The 14360-nt window shown below is 41.4% G+C and overlaps 1 long non-coding RNA gene across 2 annotated transcripts in view; it reads left to right on the plus strand.

Annotated features, from left to right (window-relative positions):
* The window catches only part of LOC109491564, a 43126-nt gene that overhangs the window by 2450 nt on the left and 26316 nt on the right, over window positions 1-14360 (plus strand). The window contains exon 2 of one of the 2 annotated variants that reach the window (XR_002745489.2): window positions 4430-4603. This is a non-coding gene — a long non-coding RNA (uncharacterized LOC109491564). Of the gene's footprint in view, window positions 1-4429; window positions 4604-13116; window positions 13940-14360 lie in introns of those variants that run through there. The other variant, XR_002745490.2, reaches the window with a different exon arrangement.

A 14360-nucleotide genomic window follows, 5' to 3' on the forward strand; every position in this document is an offset into this window, starting at 1 on the left:
ACTGTACCGCCTGACCCGGATGACACATGCTCTGTAGTTTCCTACAGAAGGGGTGCAACTAGTCTCCAACTAGTGGAGGCCAGGGAATCCAACTAGTCACAGTTTGTGTGTTGACGTGCCCCTCCCCGCCCTCCTTCCCCACCCCCACGTAATTGCAATTGAAGTGTCCACAATGCCTTCCCACCGGAAGGGGATTTCCCTTCGGGCTTTGATTTCCCTTCTGGCTTATCGGTGTTCTGCTGGGGGAGAGGGGAGGGGATTGCTTTAAGAGCCATTTCATAGTTTATTCAAGAAATCTATACTGCTCTTCAGTGGAGGGTACATTGAAGAAAATAATTAGCTCAAAAGATTATAGATCTTATTATGAAAACCAGTTGCTTTTGGGTTTCAGAGCTGCTTCTAGTCTCTTGAAGACCTTCTACGTATAAACCGTGGTCTGGCTGGGATTTCTTGCTGGTATAGTTTTTCCTTGCTTTTAGGGGAAACAGTTTCATTTCGATTGTATGATAAGCCAGTTGGTTCCTATGAGTAAACCTCCTTGACCACAAAATGTCTAATTAATCAAAACATGCTGTTCTTAGAGCCTGTTGCCTCAAGTCCTATAATACTTAGTACAGGAGAATGGAGACCATTTTAGTTTTAGACTTCCAGCCCCTTCATTGTTGTATTTTTCAAATCATAAATACAATACAGCTGTTGACATACAGCTACTTCATAAATACATACTACTTGGAACTTGGAATACTTGCAAAATAATAGAACTTCTTCTCCATTCTCATACCATAAAGATTATTGTTGTACGCTGTTCAGAGTATATGCATTCAATCTGGTTTTTCTTTACATATGCTGAAGTACTTTATTTTCATTTCCTTCTTTAGAAAACAAAACTTGTTGGGGCACCTGGGTGGCTCGGTCAGTTGAGAGGCCGACTCCTGATTTCGGTTCAGGTCACGATCTCACAGTTTGTGAGTTTGAGCCCCACGTTGGGCTACATGCTGACAGCACAGAGCCTGCTTGGGATTCTCTCTCTCTCTCTCTCTCTCTCCCTCTTTCTCTGCCTCTCCCCCGCTGTGCTCCCGCTCTCTCAAAATAAGTAAATAAACTTAAAAAAAAAAAAGAAAACAGAACACATGTTCGTATTAGACATACTAGTCTCCCCAATTTTTTTCTTTCGGCATTGTCTCTTGGAAATATTACACCTTAGATGTTTCTACACTAGTATGTATAGATTCTCATTCTTTTGAATAGTTATTGATACACCATAATAATCGCATGTTCAGGATGTTTGGGTTGCTCCCTTTCTGTTTTCAATGACAATCAGTGTGGAAATGGCCATTCTTATACATGTTTCTTGCCCATTCATAAGACTCTTTCTGGAGGATAAATTCCTAAGGTGAGATTTTCAGATGGGATTTATTATCTCTATTGGGTCACATGCCCACCTACGGTTTCTGAAGCTTCCTGTTCCTCTGTACCTTACCAACACTGGATATTATCTTTTCTTCTTTTATATTTGTGATAGGCCTAATGCTTATTATACCTAACAAAGGTGAGAAGAACAACAGGTTCTTTCCCTCCCTTCACAGGTGGATTGAAAAGGACATTTACTAAGAGGTAAATAGGAAATTAGTTGGCCAGGAGTAATTACCGTTTACATAGTACTTGAGCTGATTCGTAGTTACACACACACACACAGATTTGGCAGTAGGGGGAATTTTGCTTGCCCTGCTCGGGAGTTTGTGTTCTGCTGTTCCTGGCCTAGCCTGGTGACCTAGAATCAGGTGGTCCCTCTTTTTTTAAAAAAACAAAACAAAACAAATGGTATTTTTTTTTAAAGTTTACTTATTTATTTTGAAAGAGAGAGAGAGAAAGCACAAGCAGGGGAGGGCATAAAGAGAGGGAAAGAGAGAATTCCAAGCAGGTTCCAAGGTGTCCACGCAGAGCCCAGCGTGCATCTTAATCCTGTGAACCATGAGACCATGACCTTAGCCAAAATCAACAGTCGGACACTTAACTGACTGAACCACCAAGGTGCCCTAGTCCCTCTTAAGACAGATGAGATTTTTTAGTGTTTCAGAATCACTTGAAAAGACTTGGAAAACACATGGAAATTCCTACCCTCTCCCCTTATTTCCCATTTGATTTAGGGAACGTCCTGCATGGGATGTTTTTGTGTCTTTTGGACCTGAAGCATGAAACATGGAAGTGGTTATACTCCTAAGCTCAGCACACTAACATTATTACTCCACGGAGGCCATTTTCCTGTTTTATTCAGTGGCTCTCTTTCATTCCCAGAGCCATCACCAACCCCCTCCCCACTCTAAGCAGCCATGTCAATGCATTGGATATATTTTCTAGAATTTTAAAGTGTCTTTGGAAAATACGTCATGAGATTTTGTATGAATTTATGTATACATTATATATACTAAATAAAAATATATTTAATTTATAATGTATCTAATATATTATGTATATATTATATAATATTTATTATATAATATATGATATTTATTATATAATATATGATATTTATTATATAATATATGATATTTATTATATATGATATTTATTATATATGATATTTATTATATATTTATTATATGATATTTATTATATATTTATTATATGATATTTATTATATATTTATTATATGATATTTATTATATATTTATTATATGATATTTATTATATATTTATTATATGATATTTACTATATATTATATGATATTTATTATATATTATATGATATTTATTATATATATTATATTTCTGCTTCTTACTTTTTATCTTAGCACTCTATTTTTAAGGTCTGTCCAGATTGCTGTAGGTGCATCCCACAGACTGTTGCTGCTGCTGATTGGTGTATCCCCAAATACTGCCCTCCCTTTTCCTCACACGTTCCCCCCGAGATGGGCAGGTAGCTTGTGTTCAACTCTAGCTCCTGCTACTACGAACCAGGTTGCAGGGAATAACCGTATAGAAGTCCTGAGTGAGAACTTCTTTGGGTTTTATGCTCAGGAGCTGGATTGTTAGGGTTGAGCAGTTTCGTTTCGCTTTGTTTCTTCAACTTCTTATCATGACAGTTTTCAAAAATACACAAAAGTACAGAAAATGGTGTGATGAACCCTCATATGGCCATCTGCCAAAACTTCGAATTATTAATATTTCTGTGCTTTCATTCTCCTTTGTTCTGTTGCACTATTTTATTTAAAAAAATTTTTAATGTTTTATTTATTCTTGAGAGAGAGAGAGAGAGAGAGAGAATGAGAGAATGAGCAGGGGAGGGGCAGAGAGAGAGAGAGGGACACAGAATCGGAAGCAGGCTCTAGGCTCTGAGCTGTCAGCACAGAGCCTGATGCGGGGCTTGAACTCATGAACCGCGAGATCATGACCTGAGCCGAAGTCAGACACTTCACCTACTGAGCCACCCAGGTGCCCCTGTTCTGTTGCACTATTTTAAAGAAAATCTCTGATATTATGCCTTTTTATTCTAAAGATTTCCATATGCAGCTGTGGGAAGAGAAGATAATTTTTCCTCATCCTGTCTAGGTTTTTGGCTGAGACCCCCATAATAAAAAGACAGATTAACAGGAAAGAAACAGATTTAATTTTGTATGTATGGGAGCCCCATAAAAATATGAAACTCGAAGAAATGCCCAGAGCAGGAAGCTGTCTTATAGACAAAGAAATAATTCATCTATGAAGAGTTGACAAGACAAAAGAGTTTGGGCTTTGTGCAAGATATTGATGAAGAAGTAACAAGATGTGTTTATAGAGCCTTCTCGGCTCTAAATTTCCTGTCTCTGATGGTGAAAAGTAGTTCTACCTCCCTGTGCAGGGAGGGGACCTTTCACATGGGAGATTTATCTCCTGCTTTCAGGGGGACAAAGGAGGGTCAGAGCGTTCTTGCAATGGCTGTTTCCCAAGTATCTCTAATTCACGATAATCAGTCTGCTAAAGTGGCACATTTCAGGGTGGACATTCTGGGCCCCCTCACATCTCTAATACATATGGACACTTTTTACATTAACCCCAATATCAATATCACAACTACCAAAATGAACAGTATTTCCTTGAGAGCATCTTTTTCAAAGCTTCATTGAAGAATAATTGCCAAATAAAAATTGTCTACACTTAAGGCATAAAGTGTGATGATTTGCTATGCATATACGTTGTGAAATGATTACCAAATCAAATTAATTAAGATTTTTTGGGGGGGGACCCCCCTGCCCATAACATTTAATAAAATGCTGACGCTTTTTCTCCTGTTAATCGGTCTTTTGCAAGTTTAATCTGCAACCCCCAGTCACTTAACCTAAGAGAGTGAAGGAAAAGTTTATCCTTCATCTCCAATGCCTACGTATAACTGTGCGACACTGGTAGGGAGTCAGGGGACAGAATGAATGAGGTTATATTTACTTCCTTACAGGAAAGGATCTGTTGAATACCAGGATTGCTGGACTGGGTCTTGAAAGACGATTCACCATCCAGTAAAGAGAAATTGAAAGCTGGGGTAGAAGGTAATCACACGCGGCTCTGCTTAAGCAAAGACTGGGGCAAGAAACAGATATGAGCATTAAATGTGCTAATAGTGCCTGGCATAGCATAGGTTCCAGTAGAGATTTTCTTTGTCTGGCAGTTAACCAAAATGATGCCGTTAAGTATTCTTTGCCAAAACTGAGAACATCTATAGGCGCTTAGCTCCAGGTGTGGTTCATGAACCAGAAACTTCAGGATCACCCGAGAGCTGGTTAGAACTGCAGATTCTAGGGCTTCACCCCAGACCTGCTGTGGCAGAATTTACATTTTAACTATATCCCCAGGCAATCTGTAGGCACAAAAGGTGAGAGAAGCATTGCTAGGGGATAAGAAATGGGAATGATCTCACTGACAGATGGAAGGGAGATTCCAGAAAGCCGAATCCTGGTGGGAATGATTTCATTGACAGATGGAAGGAAGATTCCGGAAAGCAGAAACCTGGTGGAGAGACCCTCAAATGCAATGGTAGCAGCGACTACTCTCAGCCTGCCGGTCCTATTCTCAACCTGGCTCCCTCTTCTGACAAGCAACTTTTTGCAATTTAGGAGGCACAGGTCTGATGCCAAGACCCAAATAATGGCAGGCCTTCTTTAAACAGGATTATCAGCCCCTACCAGCCCCGGAAAATTGTTCAAGGAAATTCCTTTGTTGAGACGGCCGGGCTGCTTTTTGATCTCTTGAAACACCATTGCAGCTTGGAACAAGCAGAGTTGAGACCCGGCTTTCATGCAAGAAAATTGTTAGAACCTACCGCCTGAGAGAGCAAAGCTGGTGCCCCCCACCCCCCGCCTCCCAAGCAAGGTGGAAGGAAACAGCGGTGAACTTCCAGTTCCCACGGGCAGGGCAAGGGGCCGCAGGGAATCGATATCCAGCCCAAGTACGCACTGGTTCTGGCCCAGATTTTCTGTCTCTCTTTATCACATTCCACTCCTCTCCAGCCCCTCATTTATCCAAGTCAGATAATTAGGTAAATAATTCGGTAGATAATGTCAGGAGGAAAAAAATTTCCTTTACCCACACAACGTTCAGTAATTGAGGGCTTGCAAATTAGACTGGCAAAAGACAAATGAACAGGAGAAAAGACCAAGTTTATTTGTGTAAGTGCCCAGGAGCCTACGAAGCATGGTTCAAAGAAGAGGTTAGAATGTGGGGCTTATCTACCATCTCAACAGGAGAAGGGGGAGGGGAGGGCACTTATGGAAAAATGAATGACTTTCAGAAAGATAGATGGGCCTTTAGGGGGGTAGTTGGGAGGTATGACAGTTTTGTGACAATGTCTGCTTTTGCAATTTCTCATCTTCCAACTTCTCATCTCCTTGAGATTGTGGGAAAACTCCTCTGAAAGTGACGGCAGTTGAATTTTTTTGGAAGGTTCTGCTTTTAGGCAGATAAGAGGGGGTCAGAACTTCCTTCTGTGTCTGTTGATTCTCAAATGTCTTCAGCTCAAAATAATTTTTATGCCACATTGGGGTACTCTGGGTCCCTTCAATGATTAGGAAAATGAGGGGACATATAAAGAACACATACATCTACTATCCTTAACACACACACACACACACACACACACACACACCACCCACTCTCCACACCAACTGGAAAACAACTGTTAACATTTTATTACGATTTGTTTTTCACTTTCCTTTCTCTAAATTTTTGGGCACATGATAGAGATCATACTGCCTATATGGTTTTGTGTCTTGCTTTTCAACTTCACATTTTCAGTTTACCATCTGAGAAGTGTGGATGAGGAAAAACTTAAAAAAAATTTTTTTTATATTTATTTATTTTTGAGAGACTGAGAGAGACAGCATGAGCAGGGGAGGGGCAGAGAGAGAGGGAGACACAGAATCAGAAGCAGGTTCCAGGCTCCAAGCTGTCAGCACAGAGCCCGATGCAGGGCTCAAACCCAGGAACCGCGAGATCGTGACCTGAGCCGAAGTCGGATGCTTAACCGACTGAGCCACCCAGGCGCCCCAGAAGAAAAACTTTTTAAAACTTAATTTAAAAATTGTGATATTTTTCAAACATAAACTAAAGTTCAGAAAATAATAGAACAGCCACCCATGAGTCTACTGTCAGGATTTAAGAGACATGAACATTTTGCTATATTTGCTTTGGATCATTCTGGAAAAAAAAAAGTCCCAGATGCAGTTAAGGTCTCCTCTCCTTTCCCCAGACCTCACCATGACCCTCCCTATCCAAAGGTCACCACCATCCTGAGACGGTTTCATTCTGTTTCATTCTTAGACCTATTTTTAACTTTTTTTCCAATAAGCTGGGGCAATGTTTCTTGGGGTTTTAAATTTTACACAAATGATATTACATTGTCTATATCCTTTTGCAAATTGCTTTTATGACCAATATTAGGTCATCACAGAGAAGACATTCTTTTTTCCATTTTGTTGTACAAATGAAAGAAGGTACCCATTGTTTGGCTAGAAAATATTTTAGCAACTGGAAGGTATTGTGCTGAATGAAATAAGTCAGTCGGAGACGGACAGATATCATGTTTTCACTCATATGTGGATCTTGAGAAACTTCACAGAAGACCATGGGGGAAGGGAAGGGGAAAAACAGTTACAGAGAGGGAGAGAGGCAAACCATAGAGACTCTTAAACACAGAGAATAAACTGAGGTGGATGGGGGGTGGGGGAGACGGGAAAGTGGGTGATGGGCGTTGAGGGGGCACTTGTTGGGATGAACACCGGGTGTTGTATGTAAGCGATGAACCACAGGAATCTACCCCAGAAACCAAGAGCACGTTTCACACACTGTATGTGAGCCAATTTGACAATAAATTTTTTCCAAAAAAAAAAAAAGAGAGAGAAAATGTTTTAGCTTTGCAAAGTCCCAGAGCTTAGAGATAATGGCAGAAGGACTCAGGTGGCGTCTGCCTACCATGTGTCTATTTGAATCCAGTAACTGACGGGGAACTTGCGAAGCCTTCTGGAAGAAATACAAACAAGCTCAAGACCCCCTTCCTTTTAAGCTCCAAGTTATATAGACTCATTTAATGGCCCTCAGTAGGCCTGGCAGAGGCCAGGTAGCGGGGAAAAATCAGAAACTCTGAGAGGAGTCACCATAAGAGTGAGGAATCTAACCTGAGATTCAGATTCCAAAGCAGGCTCGGGATTCCAAAGTCCTGGCTCATGGGCAGGACGTGGAGGTGGGGCTGGGGGCTGAGGGAGTTGTATACATATGGCAAGAGGTACTCCTGCGAGCAAACTCCCTTGTGATCAGCCTGTGTATCTGTGACCCGGTAATGGAAAGATCTTGTCTCCTGTGGCCAGATGGACCATGTGGGACACACGGCAGCAGACAGCATCTCAAAAAGCTGTCCTGAGCAGGATTATATGGACACGCTACACATTCTGCTGTTCCTTTGCGAGGTGATAGGACTGAGTGTTGATGTCTTTGAACTTACCTGGGCAATGGTATCTCAGAGAAGCAAGGACAGATTTTTTAAATCCGACTCTGTCGGTTCTGTGCCGATAGATGTAAACGTGTAGTGAAATGTGACCTATCCTTACATTCTCCAAAAATCATGTTCAAAAACGATCACAGCAGCACTGTCTCAATCACCCAAGACTGAAAACTATTGCAACGTCCTTCAACAGTAGAAAAATAAATCAGTGGTAAAAAAAATAATAATAATAATGACTCACAGGATGAAATTCTCTACACTAATGGGAAAGAGCATTGTACAACCATATGAACGATACGGATGAACCTTACAGATACAGCGTGGCGTGAAAGAGAACATATACAAAGGAGCACATATTGTAAGATTTCATTTAAATTAAGTGCAGATTGGGGCGCCTGGGTGGCGCAGTCGGTTAAGCGTCCGACTTCAGCCAGGTCACGATCTCGCGGTCCGGGAGTTCGAGCCCCGCGTCGGGCTCTGGGCTGATGATAGCTCAGAGCCTGGAGCCTGTTTCCAATTCTGTGTCTCCCTCTCTCTCTGCCCCTCCCCCGTTCATGCTCTGTCTCTCTCTGTCCCAAAAATAAATAAACGTTGAAAAAAAAAATTTAAATTAAGTGCAGATTAACGAAGTTCGAAAACAGGCAAACCGAATCTCTGCTGTTACAAATTGGCTGGTGGCTGCTCTTTGCAGGGGGTAATGAGTAGAAGGGGAGTCGGAAGCACTTGGGGAACCTGGTAAAGTTTTGTTTCCTGATTTGGGTGCTGGTTAAAAAGGTACATTCACTTTGTGAAATTTCATCCATATTTACACTTACGTTCGGGGCACCTGGTTGGCTCCGTTGGTTAAGCACCTGACTTCGGCTCAGGTCATGATCTCACAGTTCTTGGATTCGAGCCCCGCGTCGGGCTCTGTGCTGACAGCTCGGAGCCTGGATGGAGGCTGCTTCAGATTCTGTGTCTCCCTCTCTCTCTGCCCTTCCCCCGCTCACACTCTGTCTCTCTGTCTCTGTCTCTCTCTCTCTCTCTTCCAAAAATAAATAAATGTTAAAAAAAATTTTTTTTTAAGATTTACACTTACATTCAACTTTCTATATGTGTAATTTCCAGAATTTTTTTTAAAAAGTGATTTTATTTTGCATCTCAAGGTGCTTCAGTGAAGCCGCACATTAATGATATTAAAGCCTTACTTTTATCAATCACAGCCCATGACCCATTTGTTCCTCTACCTGATACGGTTCACTCTCTTGAGTTAAACATCTTCTAAACATTCTCTCAAAGACAATATTGTGACTTTCTCCTTCTCCACACCCCACCCCCGGCCTTCTCTGCAATTTTATGAGAAAACACTAGAAATCTGTTAGAAGAGATGAGCAAGGACGTCTGGAAAGGAAGGAGTCCTCAATCCCCAGGACATGACTCGAGGAGCAAATTGACAGATCAGAGAGCAGATGGTCCCCACCATGCAAGTATTTCCCAGGGGAGATGAAGCCCAGCTTTGGCATTGTTTCATCCATATTTGGCAGCCTGAGGTTTGCCTTGTTCAAATGTCAGGGAGCATTTTAAGAAGTTTCCTATTGCTCATGCAAGGAAGTATCAAACTGAGAGCCCCCTTCTCAGCATTCAGGCCCCGCTTTTCAATGGACACTGTACTTCCCACTGCATGCTTTCAATTTTCTCTGCATTTGTGCCCCGGGATCTTGCCTCTAATATCCCTCCGCATGTGTGTGTGTGTGTGTGTGTGTGTGTTTTTAAGGCACTCTCTTTACATACTTAATTCTGTTCCAATGCTTGCCTCTGCCAGTCCAACAACTCCAAATCTGCCTAATAAATTGCTGTTGGCTAAACCTTTCTTGTCAATCCCTCACTGAAAGACTTCAAAACAAATTGAAAGGATTCTTTCGAACGCAGAGAAAAATACTTCCTTCCCTCATGAAACATGGGGCCAATGGCCATGCCCAGTGCCTTCTTCAGACGGTTTGCTGACTTTGACACGTTCTAGGTGTAAAACGTATCAAGATGCGAAGATTACTACACATTACTGAAAACATTAAGCCCTAGTAATCCCTTTGTCTTTTGTGTGGCATCCACACTATCACGTTGTTTTCACGCGGTGTCTGACGTACTCTGTGTCGGCAATGTAAGATGAGAAAGGAAAGCCAAAGAAAGAATGGAAGGTGAATATGAGACAAGTTGTCTAACTGTAGTGCAAAAGACTTTTAGTCTTTTTTTCACATTTGAGGATCAACTTGTTTGGTAAAATAATCTGTAACATAATTATTCTAAGGTTAAAAAAGGAGTCAAACCCTGAATACCTATGGCCTCTTCTTGGATAGTCATAATCTACCCCAAGAATACTAATGGTGCTAGGAAGTCCTGCATCCGAGAAATGTGTTTAATTTGGGTGTTCCCAGAGTATTTCTCAGAATCTTCTTAGTACGCTCTCTTAGACCTTTTACACCATCTATTCACGTCCTACGGGACCAGCGTGCTTCAGAACATACTTGAGCAAATGCAGCTTTAACTCAACTGGATGGGATTCAGAGACTGCCAATCTGAATTGTTCCCACGCAAAGAGCTTCTGAAACCATAGTTATCAACTAAATGAATGCATCTGAGACTTCACCAAGAGCATCCTGATTAAAATACTTGCTCGTGTGAAGCCAAGGGCATATGATTCTCTTCTACTACCCATATTGTGCATTTTAAAGAAACTCAGAGCCTGTGTTAGGAGGATTCCCTTGAGTCTCAGTGGTTTACAGATAAAGCGACAGTAGGCAGTATGGCTGTAATAACTGCGTGTACAGCTGTCCACTCTGGGGGTCATTACGAATGAGTCAGATGATGGAGAGAAACATCTATTTGTATGTCATCTGATCCTGGCATTCAGTTCCATCCTGTGTCATTAATTTAACACAGCAAAACAAAGCATTGTTTACTCCCTTCGATGGAAGATGGCCATGTTTAACAAGGGGAAAAGAAAATGACTACTGAAAACAGAGCTTGCAGATGTCAATACCCAAAGATGAAAGGGATCTGAGCCTGTCCTCTATGAAAAAGAATGGAAAGTTGACCCGGCTGTGGCATCTCTCATACTAGTAAGAGAGAGGCAGGATGTGATGATCTCTCATGTAAACAGATTTTTTTTTTTTTTTTTTTTTTTTTTGTCACCAGATGGATACTCTCCCAATAATTTCAGGATGGGAATGCACTGACATCTAGTGGACAATCAGGTGACCGATCTTTTGGCCACAAATCACACTGTAGGGATTAGTAAACTACATAATAACTTAAGTAAACTGCAGAGTAATTTAAAATATTTGAGAAAATTCAGTTCAAATAAAATTCAAAGTATAAATGTAGATTTTTTTTCTCATGGTTGAAGCCAGTTAGTCCACTGAATTCGTATTTAAGTCAATATTTATATTTGGAAGAATTTTTCTTATTAATAACACCACCTCACTCTCTTATGAAATACTGGTGCATAATTGGATGCATACCAGAATTAACAAGTTTATAAGGAAGTAAAGACAGAGACACCCAAAAGAGGGCATGGAATGCTGTCTATTTTAGAGGTTTGGGGGGGTTGGGGAGAAATGTGTCTCATTATCAAACACACATGAATTAGTAGGTTCTAGCTGCCTGCTGGTCAGGAATTTGAGAATTCTGGAAGTTTGATTTAAAAAATTCCAGAGCAAAGTACAAATACCCCAGATGCTGCTCTGTTAGGGGGTAAAGGGGCATTTCAAGTCCAAACAAATGTGTATACCCAGTTTCTTTTGCATCGTTGATCAAGAGGGTCCGTGAGATAGATCTTATTTATCTAGTTTATCGAATGATATTTTGCAAAAAGTAATTAATGTTGAGATGTGAGGAGGAAAGTAGACAATATCTGTGTCTTCAACTCCTGGATTGTGAACCAACTGAGAAATAGAGTACACGAGTAAGTCAGACAAAAGTGTTTAATATTTATGTTTGTTTATTCATTTTGTTTTGAGAAAAAGAGAGAACATGAGGAGTGGGGTAGAGAGAGAGGGAGGGAAAGAATCTCAAGCAGCTCCACACCTAGAACAGAGCCCAACATGGGGCTCGATGCCATGAACCATGAGATCATGACCTGAGCTGAAGTCAAGAATCAGAAGCTTAAGTGACTGAGCCACCCAGACATCCCTGGACAAAACTTTTTATTTTTATTAGTTTTTAAAATGTCTGTTAAAAACGGGGCTCCTGGGTGGCGCAGTCGGTTAAGCGTCCGACTTCAGCCAGGTCTCGATCTCGCGGTCCGTGAGTTCGAGCCCCGCGTCAGGCTCTGGGCTGATGGCTCAGAGCCTGGAGCCTGTTTCCGATTCTGTGTCTCCCTCTCTCTCTGCCCCTCCCCCATTCATGCTCTGTCTCTCTCTGTCCCCAAAATAAATAAACGTTGAAAAAAAATTAAAAAATAAAATAAAATAAAATGTCTGTTAATTAATTAATTGAGAGAGAGGTGTCACATGGGCATGCACAAGTGGGGGACAGGGAGAGAGAAAGAACCCCAAGCAGGCTCTGTGCTGACGGCACAGCACAGAGCCTCTACCACAGGCTTGATCTCAGGAACCGTGAGATCATGACCTGCGCTGAAATCAAGAGTTGGAAGTTTAACCAGCTGAGCCAGTCAGGCCTACCAAAGGTTTTTAAATACAAGTTTTATACTAGGTAAAGCAGATTAGAGAATGCTGTTCAACCCATAACTGACACAGATCTATTATTGCCTTTCCCTCCTGGATTAAATTTTTGCTGATATAATTACCACGCCTCTGTTCAATTCTTGTATAGTTCCTACCTTTTCCAAAACTGTAGGATTACTCATAACTTCCTGTATCTGTCCTTCCCTATTATACAATGTTAAGGAAAAATTATCCAAAACTTAGAAATAGAGTAAAGGGGAAGTGGGACTCTTTTCAGTGTTATACCAGGATTTTGTTTAATAGGCCTACACAAAGGATTATTTAATTTTCTGAGATAATGTACTTGTACTTGACTTGCAATTTATTATTTGAATAGAGCTCAACCTCTGTGGAGTACATGTTCATGTGCAACATTCTGTACTGAGAAACTAAATATACAAATGGACAGTGGCCAGACCATAAATAAAAATAACACTTATCCGTGACTTGCAGGAACCAGCCCAGGAAACCAACCCATTGTCTATAGTAACCATCCCGGGGAAGCCAGCCAGTTTATAAGTCAGACTTGTAGGAAGTCAGACCACCATCTCCGGTAATGATCCAGGAAGCCAAACACTTTCCGTAAACGATCAGCCTGAAATGTCTAGGACTGGATCAATAACTGCCAACTTCCCAGATTATCATCCTTGTCTCCAACTTAGGACCAACTGGAGAAAGCCAAATACACACCCCCAACCAGTCAAATGCAATATCCTGCTTCTTCATGCCAACTGCCTCCAATCAGAGCATACCTGAAGCCTCCCTGCTAAGCTTTCCTACTCTCTTGTCTGCTTTAAGTCTTTTCCAAAATGCAAGTGATGGCGTGGGTGGTTCGGTGGTAGAATTTTCACCTGCCAAAATGCAAGTAATGTGGGCTGACTCCTTTGCTCCAACAAGTTCTGAACAATAACCTTTGCTTGCTTGCTTGCTTGCTTGGTCTTCACCTAGTTCCATAGTCCAGCAGTCCAGTAGTCCTTCTACAGGGGAACCACTGCAAAGTCGTGTGTCAAATATGGTGCAAGTACACACCTCCAACAGGGAAGCAGTAATTTGATCCAATCGACAGCAAATGCGGCACTGCGGAGGAGGAAAGGGCATTGCTGATCCGTTCTCAGAAAGGCTGGCATCCAGTCACAGACCAGATGTGGAAGGTGGCAAGCAGGAATGGGACTCGGTTCCCACAGTGATGGGCCCTGAGCTGATGTAATCACAGACCTTGAAGATCTTTGGAGCTTTCAGGCAGAGAAAAAGTCACAATTTCAGGAGCTATTTGCAGGTAAGTATGACTCAAGCTGCCTCTGTAATGCAAATTTCAGACTGTGTCAGAATAATTAGGCATTTGCCCTGTTGTGCTCCAGTTCCCAGAGGCACTGATTGAGTTAGAAGTAAACATTGCCTGCAAGCAAAGCCTGGGTCCTTGGGAGTAAGGGACAAGTATATTCTGAATATACTAAATAAGTACACTAAGTACGATTTCTGTACATCTTACTATGTGACCAAATTCTGCATAATATTCATAAAGCCCATGAAATGGAAGCTGAAGTCTAACAGCATGGATAGGTGTATGTATGTGCATGCCATACTTGTCTTGCCATAGTAGGCAAGAACTCTTGTCTACTAAAATATCAATAGCTCATTGATGGTGATAGATTATTCATCAGGCTTTGTTAGATTTTATTTTTACATGAATAAATTTA

The sequence above is a fragment of the Felis catus genome, chromosome C2 (assembly GCF_018350175.1).
Source record: "Felis catus isolate Fca126 chromosome C2, F.catus_Fca126_mat1.0, whole genome shotgun sequence".
Taxonomy (NCBI): domain Eukaryota; kingdom Metazoa; phylum Chordata; class Mammalia; order Carnivora; family Felidae; genus Felis; species Felis catus.